This window comes from Cupressus sempervirens, unplaced genomic scaffold (assembly GCF_028749045.1).
Source record: "Cupressus sempervirens isolate cs-2001-9-10 unplaced genomic scaffold, ASM2874904v1 CseChr00s100002_03, whole genome shotgun sequence".
NCBI lineage: Eukaryota > Viridiplantae > Streptophyta > Pinopsida > Cupressales > Cupressaceae > Cupressus > Cupressus sempervirens.
Genome location: NW_028322207.1, coordinates 1,366,261 through 1,382,893, shown reverse-complemented (window position 1 = coordinate 1,382,893; position 16,633 = coordinate 1,366,261). Strand labels below are relative to the sequence as shown.

Below are 16,633 nucleotides of genomic sequence, written 5' to 3'. Positions count from 1 at the left end.
TTGGTAGGATCTCTCAATCAAATTTTGGCCAATGAACAGAAATCACTTAGATTCCCCTGCACTTCGGGCTCCGCGACACTCAGGCAGGTAGACCTTCACCTTGAACACTAACTACTCAATTCAAGGGCTTTCTATAGCGAATTTAAACATTGCGAGTTCCTCAGCTGGCAAGTCCTTGAACTCAAAAATGAAAACTAGATGTTGGATAATGATTAAATGTGTTGTATAATTGAATAATTAATTTGATGCTTGTAGAAGGAATATTTAAATTTTTTCGACTTTAATAACAAAAGACCAGTGCTTTGTTAATCCAAGCGATAAAGTCAACTTCGGTGAACTTTCACGTACAACTTCATAATGTTCAATGCACTTATACTGCCAACAATTTTAATAATCCAAATGCGACAGACCAATAATAATGCAATCTTAAATTAGTCCAGAGTGAATTTTAACTCTGTTGAGAAGGAGACAAACTGGATAGAGGTAAGGAAACAATTTAATATTTCACAACACCTATGATGATCAAATCTAAAATGCTAATTGACCATGTCCACTTATCTGATATCAAAATCATATACAGAATTCTAAAATATAATTTTGAAGGACGATTCGCCTGTAGTTTAAATCTCCATGCCATTAATGATAAACAAAGAACATTTTTATTTTATTATTAAAATAAAATAATTTTATAATAATAAAATAATGAAATTTCATTATAAAGTCATATTGAGCCCTTATTCCTCCTTACAAAAATATATAAATATAAAAATGCTTCTATGTTGAATCTTACAATGTCTTCCTCTCCAACTTCTAACCTTATTTATATCTTGAAAAATAGAATCAATTTGACTTTTCAGATTTTAAACGTTGCGTCTCAAAGAATAAATCAAAGTCTCTCGTAACACAATGACTTTAGTCATAATTGATTTTAATCCTTTTACTATAGCCTTCCCTTTCAAAATTAAATCGCACTTGTTAACTTATCGGGCTTTAATTTTATTATTACTTTCTTTTATTAAACCATCGATTATTTCCTAGCATCATCTCAGCTTCAGTAATGTTAATAACAAACTTTCGTCATGCCTTCAATCTTGATTTCCATATGAATCCCTAGATACAGGAATGGACTTGCATACATGCTAACCGCTTTTTGATATGCACTCATCTATTTATTACCGCTTCACCAGTGTCGTGACTTGGTATCCATTCAATCATTCTTTATTTTCTCCCGTCAAAAACATTTCGATGGAAGCCTTCGATACTCACATAGACTTCACTTGGTTCATGCAATCCTCTGCTACATACGTCTTCGAATATTCACAGGCGGGTAGAGACCATTCACAACAATGAAAGACCTAAACCTTTGAACTTCCAGGTTGCCACCATAATCCGTATCAAAACAATAATGAAGGTGCCAGATCTGGAGTTTATCAGCAATTTATGAGCCGGTTATTTGTCCTGATTGGTTGGCTTGGAAATTATTAGGTTATTCAATACATCCGAGTTCTTCCTGATGATGATTCATTTTGGAGTATATTTGCCCGAATATGTGTCGCGACATACAAGTGTTGATGTTTAATATGAGCGATGCTAATGTTGCATATGCTCGAACTGTTGGGGCGTTGAAGGAAAAATTGATTCCACTAGAAGTATTGTGTATGTCCATGTTCTTCTCAAGTTACATCATTGACAATGTTCTCTACATTTTTTGCAGAAGTCTAGACTATCAAGCACAAAGATATCCAGTCTGATGTAATTTTGGCTATCTACTTGCAATCACATTTGCACAGTTCTGTTACTTGAGATATATTCGTGTTTCAGACTTCAAGAATTTCATCTTCTGCTAGAAGACCAGAGTTTCACATCCATACCAAGCATCTAATATACTCAATCTCTATTTATACTTTTGATGAGGTTCAGCTTATGTATATCTTTTACTGATCACAATGTACCACTCCATGTTTATGAATAAATTCCAATGTTTGAAAGATTTGATACACATTGTGTATGAAGTTCCTATTCTCAAATTAGCTGCTGTCACTGATTATGTTATGTATTAATGTTTGGGCTTAGTGTTATTCATTAAATACATAACACTTCAATAGCTTCTGATAGCTCATTCAAACCATCACAGTTCTCTCTTCCTCACATAATTTGATTCCTTACAGTCATCAATACATGACATGTAAATTCTATTGCAAAAATGGAGCCTCTAAAATTTGAGGTCCATCATAATGCATTCTTTACAACTACTAACATGAAATAAAAACAAAAACAACAATCTTAGAGATTGTTTCTCAGTGCCTTGAATTTGACAATGATGTCATGCATTGTGGGAAGATCAGCAATTTCCATAGCCTTCGATATGGCTTCAACTCTCACTGCATTTTCATATGCTGATTGCACAACTTTGGAACTTGTTGCTATAGTAACTAACAAGTGTTTTGTCAAGGATTTATACAAGACAAACTTATTCATTGTATGCGAACTAAAGTCTTTAAAATCTACATCAGTATTGATCTTGATTGTATATTCTGAATTTACTCTCTCTACTGCAATAAGATTACCAAATTCATCAGTAACATGACATCCCATCTATTCCAAATCACAAGTAACACTTGTTTCAACTGCTTGACAATCTCAAAACGCCACCTGCAACTTTTTGATCAGCTTCCTTAGTGTCTCATCTTTATAACCAATGAGCCCTTGAAATCTAAAGAACATTTCACATGACGGAAGAATGTCACATGAGACCAAGGCATCCAAATCAAATTTCACCATGTCATCCCAATCATCAAGGATTTCCTTCAAGTTATCTACTTCCTGAGTCAAAGAAGAAATTAAGTTTTGCTCCATTTCATTCATCTCTTTGACACGCTTAAGAACTGCAAATGTCTCTGTGATGGCTCGAATTCCTTCAGAAATGATTTCCTGTATCCAAGACTTGGCGGCTTCAATCAACCTTCTCTCTTTAGACGTTTGAGACATAACAACAACACTCTGAGAAGATTGTTTTTGGATAACCTCATTCAAACGAGAGACCTCCTGTTTTAGTTGATTCTTCTTTTCCCAAAGCTCATGATTGCTGTTTGATACATTAGCCAATGCATCTTGAGCATCTTGCAAGAAACTCAAACGTGATTGTTTTCCAATTTCAACCTTAGTAAACTTGTAATCAGAACGAGTAAGTTCTTGAACAGGTTTATTTACCAAGGGCTCAGCAACCTCAACAAATTTGGTTTTATCAAAATCAAAATTCTGGAAACAATCTTATCTTTTAAAGATTTGGATTTAGTCTTCTTAACAGGAAGATTGTCAGGAGGAACAACCACTTTCCTTCTCTTTGTTATTATTTTACTCAACCATGCAGGCAGGCTGAAACTTTCATCCGTAGAAATAGGTACAGTCGAAACCATTGGCATTGATTCAGATTGTATATTTGTAGTGACTGAGCAAGATTCAGTCTGTACTGCTGAAGGCACAAGAATATGTTGATAAGACTTTGTCATAAAAAGCTCAAATCCTGTCAAAGATGTATCAAGTTGGGAAACTTGACCATTGGTAAGAGTTGGAAAATCTTCACACACATCTGCTAAGTGATCATATTGTTCATGTGTAGGGATGCAAGGAGCAGCAGAGGAAATAGGAAGAGCTATGATATTAACTTCCGAGTCTGGAATGGAAGGAGTGAAAATAGTGGAAAATGAATCTCCATCATCATCAACCTCATGTAAAAAGGGCTCTTCATGTATAGAAGACATATAGGCTTGTGCAAGCTTTGGAGGAGATATGATCATGATTTCCCCTTCTTCATCTGAATCTCCTTTATTAGATTTTGTTTCCAATTCTTCTTCTAATTCTTTTACTGATTCTTGAATTGGTTCAAAAGATGATGTACCATCTTTCCCTGTAATCTCCAGTTGTGATTTCTTGCCAGGAGGAACAAAACTTCCACAATCCATGCCCATCTTAGGATTTACTCTTTTAAGGCCTTTACTTTTCAACTATTTGTTGGTGTTTACTATAATGGACTGAAATCTGTCCGTGATAGATGTACCTTCCTTTTGTTGCCATTGGGTAGGAAAAGGACACTTCTTATCAAAGCCAGCTTGATGAAACTCCAGATCAAGGATGTTACCATCATTTTCAACCTGAAAATCTGAAAGGATTTCCAACATATTAAGATCACTTATCTGTTGCAAGGTTAATCTACAGTAATCCATTTTCATGATGTCAAGTTCTGTCATCATATCTATCTAGATGTCTTTGATGCGATGGACATGAGTGTATGATCTTTTCATCTGAGAATTCATCTCTCGATAGTCAAAATCAAATCTGGCCTTGAACTTCTTCAATGTAATCAACTGCAACTCTACTTCCATGTTCTTTGCTTTAGGCACATAAATGATTGAATAATTGCCAATAAGCAAGAGCTTAGCCGAGGTAATGCCAAAACCAGGCCTATGCAAAGTATGCTAATCACTCTACATGTCCATGAGTTGTCTCGCTAGCTCCATCGGGATGATTCGATCGGTAGCATACCTAGGTAAGGTATACGACTCACCTTTGAAATATCCAACTCTCAAGTATGTGAAAGTGGGAAATTGAATAAAAATACTACTATATTGGTTCACCTTCTCCCATGCTGCATAGATACTCTCTTGATAGACAACTGCTTATCGAACAAACACCGAAAATGTCCAAAGAAGGCATCTTGGACTTTTCTGTAGTGGAATTTACTATTTGCCAAAGTGATTTGGTCATAGTAATCCTAAATAGGAACTTGAAGACGATCTCCTTTGGTAGACAGACCAGAGAAAGACCCCATGGCAACAGCAATGTAAACTAGATAAGAATTCATGTAAAAGGGTACTGATGTTCTCACATTTCATATCTACTGGCAGAGTGCAGTACTGACGAGTTCTCTCCAAAAGATGTGTTCTTTATTCTCTATAATTTGAAACATGAATTTATACATCCATGGCTCAAAATCAGTAGAATCTTTAAGGCCACAAATCCTACTGAGAAGGATGATGAGATCGTTATACTCTTGTTTGAAATTTGACCAATGAATGGTCTTTGGCCATTTGGAGAAATTGCTTCTTTTATTGTTAACCAGTAAAGGTTGACATACTTTTGATAATTACCCTTTTGCTCATTCCAACAGGCCAATGATGATCCTTTAGTCAAATCAGCACATTCTTATTTATGCGGAACCTTGAAGATTTGTTCTATAACCTCAAGATCAAGGCTAATAATAATCTTGCCATCAGCATTTTTGATAGTCTTCGTCTTGGGAGTAAACCGCCATGCACATCCATAAATGAAGTTAGGTTTTACAGCTGCCATAAGAAACGTAGATACTAGGTGAATATTGCTTCTCTTAATGTGCTTCATTTCATTACTAGCTGGAGCTTCAACTCTTTGTAGAAAATCAGCCATGTTTGCATGACCGATCTTTGTGTCTAACACGTTATCCAAAATAGATATGACTGAAGGAGCTACATGAGCCAATTCTTTATTATATTGATATTTCATTTTGTCTTTAGATTTGGATGGCGAGGACATGTCTTGTGCTTGCATTGCAACACAAAAATTCCAAAACAAAAATACATCATCAGAAGGAATCTCCATACAACTGAATTCCAGATCAGCAATGAAGATTAAAAAATGGATTGGAGACTACACAAATCTGACAAAGTGACCTCAAAGGGAAAGCATATGCATATGCAATGGAACGGAAAGCAGAAAGAAATGAACAGAATGTAGAATGAAATGGTATGAAAGTGAGAAAATGGAAAATGAAATGGAATGAGAATGCATGAAGGTGAAATGCATGGGAATGCGTGCAAATGAAAATTGTTAATTTAAAAAATGACAGTGTTTTCAAGACATTATTGCATGAAAAATTAGTACATGTAAATGCAACATGTAATAGGAGATGGAAGATGGAATGAGATGTGAATGGGGGTGGAGGATGCACTTCACATGTAAGTGCGAATGAAAGATGAGATGGAAAGCATGGAAAGATATGGAAATATGTATTTGCTCATGGAGGCGCAAATGCATATGGAGGAATGGAAATAGAAAATGGAAGTGAGATAATGAGTTTTATAATTACTTTTGGTGAAAAGGAGAAGTCAAAGTACATGGGAGATGAAAATGACATCTTTTTGACTTTTCAAAATGTGACTTTTAATCAAAATCAGATCTTTTTGATGCAATTACACATAAGACATTTTGTATAATTGTGTCGTGCAAATGGAAGCAGAAAGTGAGATGGGTGAAAATGGAAGCGGAAAATGAGATTACATGCATATGCGGATGGTGAATGGGATGGAAAACATGTAATCGCATTTCATTGAGTGAGAGATGAAGTGTTGTGACATGGAAATGAAATGTGGAATATGATGATGCTTTCGCATGTAATGAAGCAAAAACAAGTTCTTGGAAAAGAACATGTAATTTCTCCAAGTGGAGAAAATTGGCAAGCAAGCACAAAACACAAAAGAAACAACGCACTTTTGGAAAATGACTCAAATATACCAAGATGCAATGCACTTCAACACTCAAATTCAAAATTGGGATTTGGGAAAGAATCAAAAACATGAAAATGAACAAAAACTTCATTTTTAAAGGAAAAATGCACTTTTCATGGCAAAGATTTTCACAAATGGCAACCATCAAGTAATTTCATGCATAAAATCAGCAAGATAAGCATGAATTTAAAGCAAGAAAGAAGGAGTCCACTTACATGTGCCAAAAAATGAAGGGAAAAGATGCTCCAATGTTTGAAAAATTCTTCCCAAACACGACTTTTTCCAACTTAACAAATTCGAATGGGAGAGGGTAGCAAATAAGAAGTTGTTAGGAGATGCCAAAACGTGCCCTATTCATGCTCCATGTTCCAATGTTTTTGAGTGTTCATGCTTGTGAGACGTTTTTGGCAAAAACGTTTTTCCTCATGTTGCAAAATCAAAATGTTTTGATCATTAAACACCAAAATGTGAACTACAATGCAATGTAACCTCCAAAATATGCCAAATCAATTTAGTTGGGAGGAAAAACATGCATTAAAAATGGATTTTTTTGCAAATTTCTCCAAAAACGTGATCTATCATGAAGCTTTCAAAAACGTTTTTTGAGGTTAATGAATCCATTTTAGAAGCAAGAGAAATCATTGCTAACCAAAACCGTCTCCAATAGAACAAATTTCATGCAAATCCATTGAGAAAATCTCAAATTATGATCAAAATTGGGTTTTTGGAGGGCAAGAGCATGTTATTCTTCAAAAACGAACCTTTGGAAGCTCAATGCATATGTTAAAAACATGTCTTTCTCCAAAATCGAACCTTTTTGGGTCACATACACATTTTACAATATGCATCTCTCCAAAATCACACTTTTTGGGTGCCATTACATATTTTAAAACATGCACATTAATAAAAACGGACCTTTTGGAGGAGGAAGCATATTTTAAAATGCAACTCACCTTTTAAATGTTTAAACATAAAAACTTCACTTTTCATGCCATAGCATCAAAAAAGTCCACTTATGATGAACTTTTGATGTAATGACTTAAAAAAGGTCCACCAAAGTAAATTTTATATGCAGTGACATGTAAAAAGTCCACTTTTGATAGATTTTACATGTTATTGCATATAAAATGTCCACTTATGAAGACTTTTAAGTCATTTAATTCACTTAAAACTATAAAAATGTTACAAAATGGGTCAAAAACAATATTTATTTATCATATTATGAAATGTAATATATAAACATTATTTTAAAGTAACACTTAAATAAACATTTGATTTTAAAAATCAAAAAATTAAATTGAAACTATATAGTTATATATTTACTTTAAGTGAAAAATTAAAAAGTAACTCAATTTAAAATTATAACATAAAGTGCACTATAGTCACTTTAAGTTAAAAATTTAAAGTTAAAGTAACTTAAAAACATAACAAAAAGTGAATATAAGTTATATTTTTCAAAAAGTGAATGTCAAATTGAAAATATAACATCATATTTTTAATTTGTGCTGTTATACCTAAAATGTCCACTTTTGAGGCACTAAAACATATATAACTCTTGATTGACAACTCTAATTGACCTCTAGGTTAGACCGAATCGAAGGGGAAAACGGAAGGCATGACATGAGCAAAACCAAAAGATTAAAAACAAGCAAACACAAACTCAAAAGCAAAAAACGGATGATGAAGGCTTCAAAAATCAAGCAAAGGCTCGATAGAAAGTGAAATGAAAAAGACTTGACGAAGGCCTCTAGAAAAACAATTTGATATATGAATTGAAATGGATCAATTGATCAACATTAAATAATTAAATATCAAATTAAAACTTAGAGAAACGCGAAACTAGCTTGGAAAAATTTCATGTTGTTGCCAACATTTTGTGGTGACAAAATGCAGGACAACAAGAAGTTCTTGTGAAAGAAAATATGGCACCAGGGTACTAGAAAAATTCTGATTTTTATAGTGGAACATTATATGGCTTCATAAGATTTTGAGGCAACAACTTTTTCACAAAAGGATAGCGATAAGCAAAGTGTTACTAGTTCTGAAATTTCATTTGATGACGATCATTTCATTGGTGGAGATGATGATTTGTTCATTGGTGGAAATGATGATTTGAGTGATGACACTTGTAGTTAAAAAAATCTCCAAAGTTGTCATTGATGAATAATGAAGGCAACTAGAACTCATCTTTGGATTTGTCACTGATCTCTTATGATATGACAGTTTATTTATTGATTGGTGATTTTATCTTCACCCATTCTCCAGTTATTAGTGGCTGTCCTACTTGGTCTTCTATTGCATTTTCAGATTTGGCATGGTCTACAATGGTTATTGAGTTGCATGGAGATTTGGGGAGACATTTTTACTTGAGGGATATCCCATATGAGATGATTATCTATCAAGCACAAAGGCACAATGGCAACATCTTCATCATTCTTATTGCTGACCTGGGTTATAGCAGAGACTTTTGGTGGTCTAATGAGTCAATTCATCTACATAATGGAGTTTCTTTTGGCATCTTTTGGATGGGCTACTTAATTAGATGGATGTTATAGGAAGATGGTATAATGATAGACATCTATTTCTACTCACATGGTCAGATGGATAGATTGGTTTGTGATCTAGGGGTTGATAGTTTTGGTGTTTTGTTTCTTATGGATCATGATGAGTGGGTTCACAGCTTGAGGCATAGTGCTGTTATCTTCAGAGTTATACAGAAGATTGGTGAAACAATGTTTTTGAGTTTGATTTGGGATCCAAGGATCTTATTGATGAAAGAGTTGCATCCAAACATTGTTCTTCACAATGTGGCAGATTATGATTTCAGCTATTCCAGAATATTCCATAGAGTTGCTTGCAAAATTGTATGGGACCTTGGTATTGGTATGTAGATTCATGATTGCTTGAGGACAAGCAATCTCTAAGGAGGGAGGACTGTATTGTCCCATTTAGTGGACATTAGAAAATTAATGCCAACTTTGCATAATATTAGAAATGACTTTATTGGAGCTTAAGCAAATTGATACAAGTCATTTTAATATAAAAAAGAGGTTTGAAAATGGATAAAAGGGAAAGAAGATGAAAAGACAAGAGTTGGGAAATGAAGGTTATAGGGTTGCTCTTTAAAAGGAAAAAGAGAAGCTCATTTGGATATGCTTGGTTATATGTTTTGATATTGTTCTCTTGGAAAATTTGGAAGCTTCAACCTTTAGCAAGTTTGAGGACATAAACCATCGAGCTTGGAGATAGTGGATGTAAACCCATTGTCCATTGGAGATATCATATAGGTGTTTCACTTGTGCTTAAAACCCTTATTTCTAGTTATCGAATTTGACTGTAAGTTTTGTGTTTATGATTAGTTTTGTTATTGTTCTGCTTAAGGTTTAAATGCAATATTATTTCAAAATCTATGTTTCAGCTGGGTGATTGTAATTATGCTGGATAAATTGAAAATTAACTAGATGCATAAATATTTGTTTGAATATTTGTGTTAAAATATGTGTATAATATCCCATGGGAATATTACAGTAACGGAAAAGGTCTTGCTTGTGTTTCAAATCTTCTTATAACGATTTCACTTATTATTTTGCACAAGTAGATGCGTGTACATTTGGTTGGACTATCAATAAAATTACTCCAGCTACGCTTGAACAACATAACCATTCAGCCTCAATTGAAAACACCAACTGAAAATCTCTGCTGCCACAAATAAACTTATTCGTTGAATATAGAAGGGCGAAATTTGAGTGGTCACAATGAACCGACAATCATCAAGGCACCAGGTAAGACACGTCAGTCATAAATTGAGCCACCTCATATCAAGCAGGTCCAATGCCATGTCATCACAAGATCGACACAGAGGACAGAGCTCAGAGACAAATGTTTTCTATATTGGTTATACAATTGGCATACGAACATAGCAGTTTAAACCAACCGAAGTTCGTTACACTTCCCGTTATGCTAGATGCATTACCATTGGATCATCCCCCTTCGATTATTGTCTTTTCCACCACTTGTCAATCTCCAACCTGTTCGCACCTCTGTGAAGGCAAAATTGAAATGCCCAAGTCGATACAACTATGTAATGATCTTATATAAACTTATCGATATCAAGGATTATATCGATGTGTGCTAATAATTCCTCCACCATCGTTACTAATCTGACGTGGGAAGAACCTGTTGTTAATGAATTTCAAAACTCCCATTTGTGTTCATCAGGTATGTGATACTGCCCATAACAGCAATTGTTGTTTACACTACCAAAAACAAGAGGAGGAGATCACGTGCAACAACAATCCTAAACTTTAGCTTATGCCAAGAGTAATCCTTAGGTATTTCAATCCGCATATGGAATTGGGCTTTACAGGTTGAGCAATGTGAGAATGCAAAACCTTCCTTTACAGATTACCAGTGGTCAAGGCATGAACAATGGACAAATCGTTGAGTGCCTTTTGCACATGCAAGGAGAGATCAATTCATCTCTTGTAGCTCCCGTTGAAGATATACTCTCTATGTATACGTCAACAAACCAACCCAAGTTGATCTCGCAATTCTTTGAGTTACCACAATAACGGTTTTTTATCAGGATATACGACCCGTCAGAAAAAACCACAATGAAATGTTTTAGCACGCAAATTTTCCCTCACATATAGTCTAAGGAATAAAATATTTTGAAGCCCGATGATATTTATTTGGAACAGGGTTGTTTTTCTTGCTCCTGTAAACACCCCTTCCCCTGCAATCAATGCAATCTGATACCAGATTAATACAATGCAAATTTGGTGAAGATGTGGCTTACTCGCTTCTAACTCAAAGAATCCTTCATGGCACCAAACTCTATCTCTATTTTCCTCTTTTGCCAACAAAAACCCTTGTTATCACTTCCTTGTGAATCTACATGGTTGGCTGTGTCTCTGAAACGATCACTAGGATGACCCTTAGTGGAGTCGTTCCAACCCCCAGGCTCACTGAATGCCAAAGCCACAGAAAAAACCACGATACAACACTACTTGTTTTGGTGGAATCATATGAAGATGTTATTTACGACACCCTCCATTCTTAGATTACATTCAACCATAGCAGCGAGTCTCCTATGTCTGTGCAATCCGATCTGCTGAAAGAAAAACTCCTCTATTCGCAACCATTATGCTTTCTAGATAAGAAATACGACTTAGAATCAGAGGAAGTTATCGCTTGTGTATCTAGATGCTTGTATTGATTTGACATTATTATTATTCTTGCAACTCTAGGATCCAGGTGGAAATGAACCAATGGAAAGCACAACTTAATAATATGCTGCCAGGCTTAGCTATAGACTTGAATATTTTACCAACTCTTTTCATCCAAAGAAGCTTCAAACCTGTAAATGCTTCATGTCTTATTTCTTGAAATTTTCTCTCTGATAAAACCCTTATGCTAAAACTATCTCTGATAGAAATTTTGGAGCTGCCTAATCTCATACACTATTTGTATATCTGCAACTAAGTTCTAATCAAACTTTTGGCTATACCCAACATGATGGTAGGAACTAGGCTCTGATACCACTGAAATATCCCAAACCGGATATTTACTCTATTTTCCTCAAAATATGTTTAGAACTAAACATATGCAGTAGTATCACCAAACACAATAGAAACCAACAGAAACTCCAACAAATATTAAGGCATTTTTCTCAAAATGATACTCAAGATTCAAGCATATAAAAATGCATTACAAACCTACAATATAAAGCTAGAAAACTCCTTAAACAATGTTATTGCAATATACAACAGCAATACAACAACCAATACTCGAAATCGAATCTTAAACATAGAATTTACAGTTAGATTGGAACACTCAGAGAAGAACCTGTAAGCACATACGAGACACTTGGAATGACGTCTCTATGGACAATGGGTTTGCGTCCACTATCTGCTGGTACGAGGGGCTATGTCCTCACACTAGTTGAACGCTGAAGCTTTCCGATTACTCTCCCAAGAGAGAAACTGAAATCTGAATAATAAATCAAGCATGCCAAATGAAGGAGTCTCTTCTCCTTTTATTCTCATAGTTGTGACTGTTCGACTTCCCTCCTGGCTTTTCGTCTTATCTCTCCTTGTTGTCTTTAGCCCACTTTGAATATTCAATTGACCTTTTATAATAAGAGTCCACACTTTCATAGTCAATTTTAATATCATATAAATGTGTCCTTTAATATTTCTAATGTCCCAAAAAGGGGACATTACATTCTAGTGGGTTGGTGCTCACAAACTAAGTTAAGGTTGGTGCCTCTAGTTGTTTGTTGCCTATGGACTTTGTAAAAGAAGAATAATATAAAAGAATTATTTTTCTAGGCTTTAATCCCATTAGGGCTTCCATGTATATCCTATGTCATGTGAATATAAATGTGTAATGAATATACTTTGACGTTACGCTATATGGTTATGATATTAAGTTGAAAAAGTAAAAGTTTGTTGTTATACTGATTCACTTGCCCCTACCCCAAGTATAACTACGTGCACTTTAGTGACTCTTTCAAAGGGTTGTAATTATGAAAGGTTGTGACTCTCTTAAAGAAAAGGCATGATAAAGGGTTGCGACTCTTTTAAAGGGTGGTAATTATGAAAGGTTGTGACTCTTTCCAAGGGCAGACATGATGAAGAGGTGTGACTTCTACCTCATATTGGAAGCGTTTATTTGATGTGGGTGGGAGGTGATCAATTTAGGAAAGTACTATATTATTCTCAAAGGCAACAATGAAAATTTGACTCAATTCTCATGGAAGGTACTGATCCTTTCACCAAAAAACTAGAAAGGAGACATCATTCTAAGCATTCAAGGGACTTATCTATCATCACTCACCGAGACATCAAATCAACACTCACTCTCTATAAATTCCCATTTATTCATCATCATTCCCTAATATATCAAATCGTCAAATAAGAGGTAATCATTGAATTATTCATGAAACATCAATTTAGAATCAAGCAAACAGACAAGCTATAATTTCTTCGATCAATTCAATCAGTCTATATTAATCGTCAAGGCATGAAAGAAACATAAATCAACATTCAATCAAACAAGAAGCAGACTCGGAGCTAATACATTAAACTTAAGTTTATATACTTAACGAATATTGTGGTATGGAGTATAAGCATTGCAATATGATTGGGCAGATTTATTATTTGTTTTCAATTTGATAGGAAATAGGAGTGCATGCATATAATCTATTGCTCTAGTGTATGCATGATTTATAATGAACTAAGCATGTATAATAATGATGAAGATTCCTTAAAAATTTACAACCAATATGCTGTCACATTATGGAGGGGAGATTATATATACAAAGAATGCAAGGACCATAGGGGTCTATTTGAATAAAGTAACCCAAAGTGGCACTGGGAGGCCAAATGGTGGGTGTCATTCTGTGCTCTTGGGCTTTTTGGATAGGCTTGAGGCCCCTTGTATGATCTCCCATGATACTTTGTAATCTGAACGAATGATTGGTGAAGATCTTTAGGGAATCCTACATGTATATTATGTTAATTATAATGATGATGATTAGAATTTGATGTTTAACATCTTTCATAATGATAACTAACCTGATTGCAGGTTCTCAATCAAGATATAAAGTTGACAATTTGCATTCCTATATATATATTCCGTACCTTACTTGGGAATTCTAGTTTAAACTGAAGTCACAAAAGGGGACATTACATTTAATCACTATATTGGCAACACAGCAAGTGTTTAGACATTTTAATATTTGCTTCTGTATATGCATGCTTTTTACTAGGAAAGATTCAATATTGATGTCATTTTCAATAACCATTTTTTATGCTATAGTGGAAACACTACTAGCATTTAGTTTAATATTTGATTGTGATTGAATGCTTTTTTAAGTTAAAAAAATTATTTCTTTATTCTGCAATTTACTCAGAATATATTAAGTCCATCTCCCCTAAGCCAGGTTTTCTTTTATGAAAGCTCTTGGGCTTTTTGGATAGGCTTGAGGCCCCTTGTATGATCTCCCATGATACTTTATAATCTGGACGAATGATTGGTGAAGACCTTTAGGGAATCCTATATGTATATTATGTTAATTATAATGATGATGATTAGAATTTGATGTTTAATATCTTTCATAATGATAACTAACCTGATTGCAGGTTCTCAATCAAGATATAAAGTTGACAATTTGCATTCCTATATATAATCTGTACCTTACTTGGGAATTCTAGTGCAAACTGAAGTCGCAAAAGGGGACATTACATTTAAACACTTTATTGGCAACACAGCAAGAGTTTAGACAGTTTAATATTTGCTTCTGTATATGCATGCTTTTTACTAGGAAAGATTCAATATTGATGTCATTTTCAATAACCATTTTTTAAGCTATAGTGGAAACACTACTAGCATTTAGTTTAATATTTGATTGTGATTGAATGCTTGTTTAAGTTAAAAAATTATTTCTTTATTCTGCAATTTTACTCAGAATATATTAAGTCCATCTTCCCTAAGACAGGTTTTCTTTTATGAATTTTCTTATTGCCTTTTCTACAATGCAGCCTGAACCATCAGTTGATTAGAAGAAACCTACAAACCTTCACATCAACTTATTTCTGGGGGCATGAGCTTCATGCATGTAATTTTATTTCAAGCAAAACCCTTAGGCCCCGTTTGGTTGCAGGAATTGAGTGGGAATTGGAAAATCCAAATACCTGAACTTTGCAATTCGCTGTTTGTTTGTAAAAACTAAAAGTAGAAGTAGATCTTACAAATTCTTATCTTAGTCCAAAATGGGCATAACCAATCTTCCCTCTAAAAGGATAGAATTGGAAAACCAATTCCAATTCCAACTTTTCCAAAACCAAATTGAATGCCTCATTGGGTCCGGTTACTCGCGTTAGCAAAGATTGTCATGCGAATAAATCATTTTTTTGGGAACATTATCGAGCCATTTTTCATAGCGAGAATGTTTTTTGCCATTCCTCCAACCTCTTCTTCTCCCTGTTTTTCCATGCTCTCATAAACAGGACGATTTCTAGTCTCAGGAAGATTCAGGGTAAATGGAGCACTCAATAATGCGAAGCCTCCAAACACAAGGAATGGAAAGGAAGAATTAGTTCTTCCACTCACAACAACCAAAGGGGTAATGACAGCTCCTGCCATTACAGCCTGCCTCAGCATCACCACTGCTATGCTTCTCACATCAGTAGCAAACAATTCCAAACTGAAAACATACAATATGTCAAAGGTGGCGCACACTGCTAAAAACCAACTTAGTTCTGCAATCATCTGCATCCATCCACTCAACATGACAAGTACCAGCAGAAACAGAGATCAGTATTCTTCGATCATTAATAGAAAGAAGTAATGTTCCCACAGCTATGACTAGAACCTCCATCAGTGTTTTCAGTGTTGTGTTTATATATGGATTCATGGCATGTCATAGTAGACCAAACAAGTCCCAAATCCTACTGATGTGCCATTCTCATGTCAGCCCATGGGACTACCAATATGCTTCTCATATTCTTGGTTCTGCTAATATCCTGGATTGTTGTGACAGAAATACCCACATTCTGAGGTAAATAGTGGTTGTTGTGGCCATTTTTCCAGAGGGAAGGTTTTTTGTCGACCATTGCAACATTCAGTGAACGCAAGAAGCCTGATCTTCATTGTAACATTGAGCTCGCCTGCGGATTCCATAGCAGATCCCTTCCTCATACCTTGACAGCCCTCTCAGCTCAAACCCCAATGGGATTGGGCAGTTCATAGCCACCTCAAGCCCCATCTGACTTCCGATCCACTTTACTCATACAAGTCACAGCAATCCATTTGGTAGCAAAACATGACCAAGCACGTTGATTTAGCAATTCATGCAAGCAGTTTGCATTCAAATTCCAATTTCAATTTGTGCAATCAAATGCAGAAAATGCATCTTCCCACTCATCTTCCAGATCAACCAAACAGGCCCAAGTCATATTCCAGAAACTATTTTTTGAATTTCAAAATTTGGGAAATGAGCTAAGTCTAGTATTGCAAAATCCAGCATTCTGCAATTCTTGCAACCAAACCGGCCCTTAGAGGCATCCATGCAAGTAATTCTCCTTTTT

At 35.0% G+C, this 16,633-nt stretch overlaps 1 protein-coding gene across 1 annotated transcript in view; it reads left to right on the top strand.

The window, feature by feature from the left end:
- LOC149527823 (putative sphingolipid transporter spinster homolog 2) overlaps positions 1 to 16,633 on the top strand; it is a 292,780-nt gene that overhangs the window by 274,713 nt on the left and 1,434 nt on the right. The gene's annotated exons all lie outside the window — the stretch shown is intronic.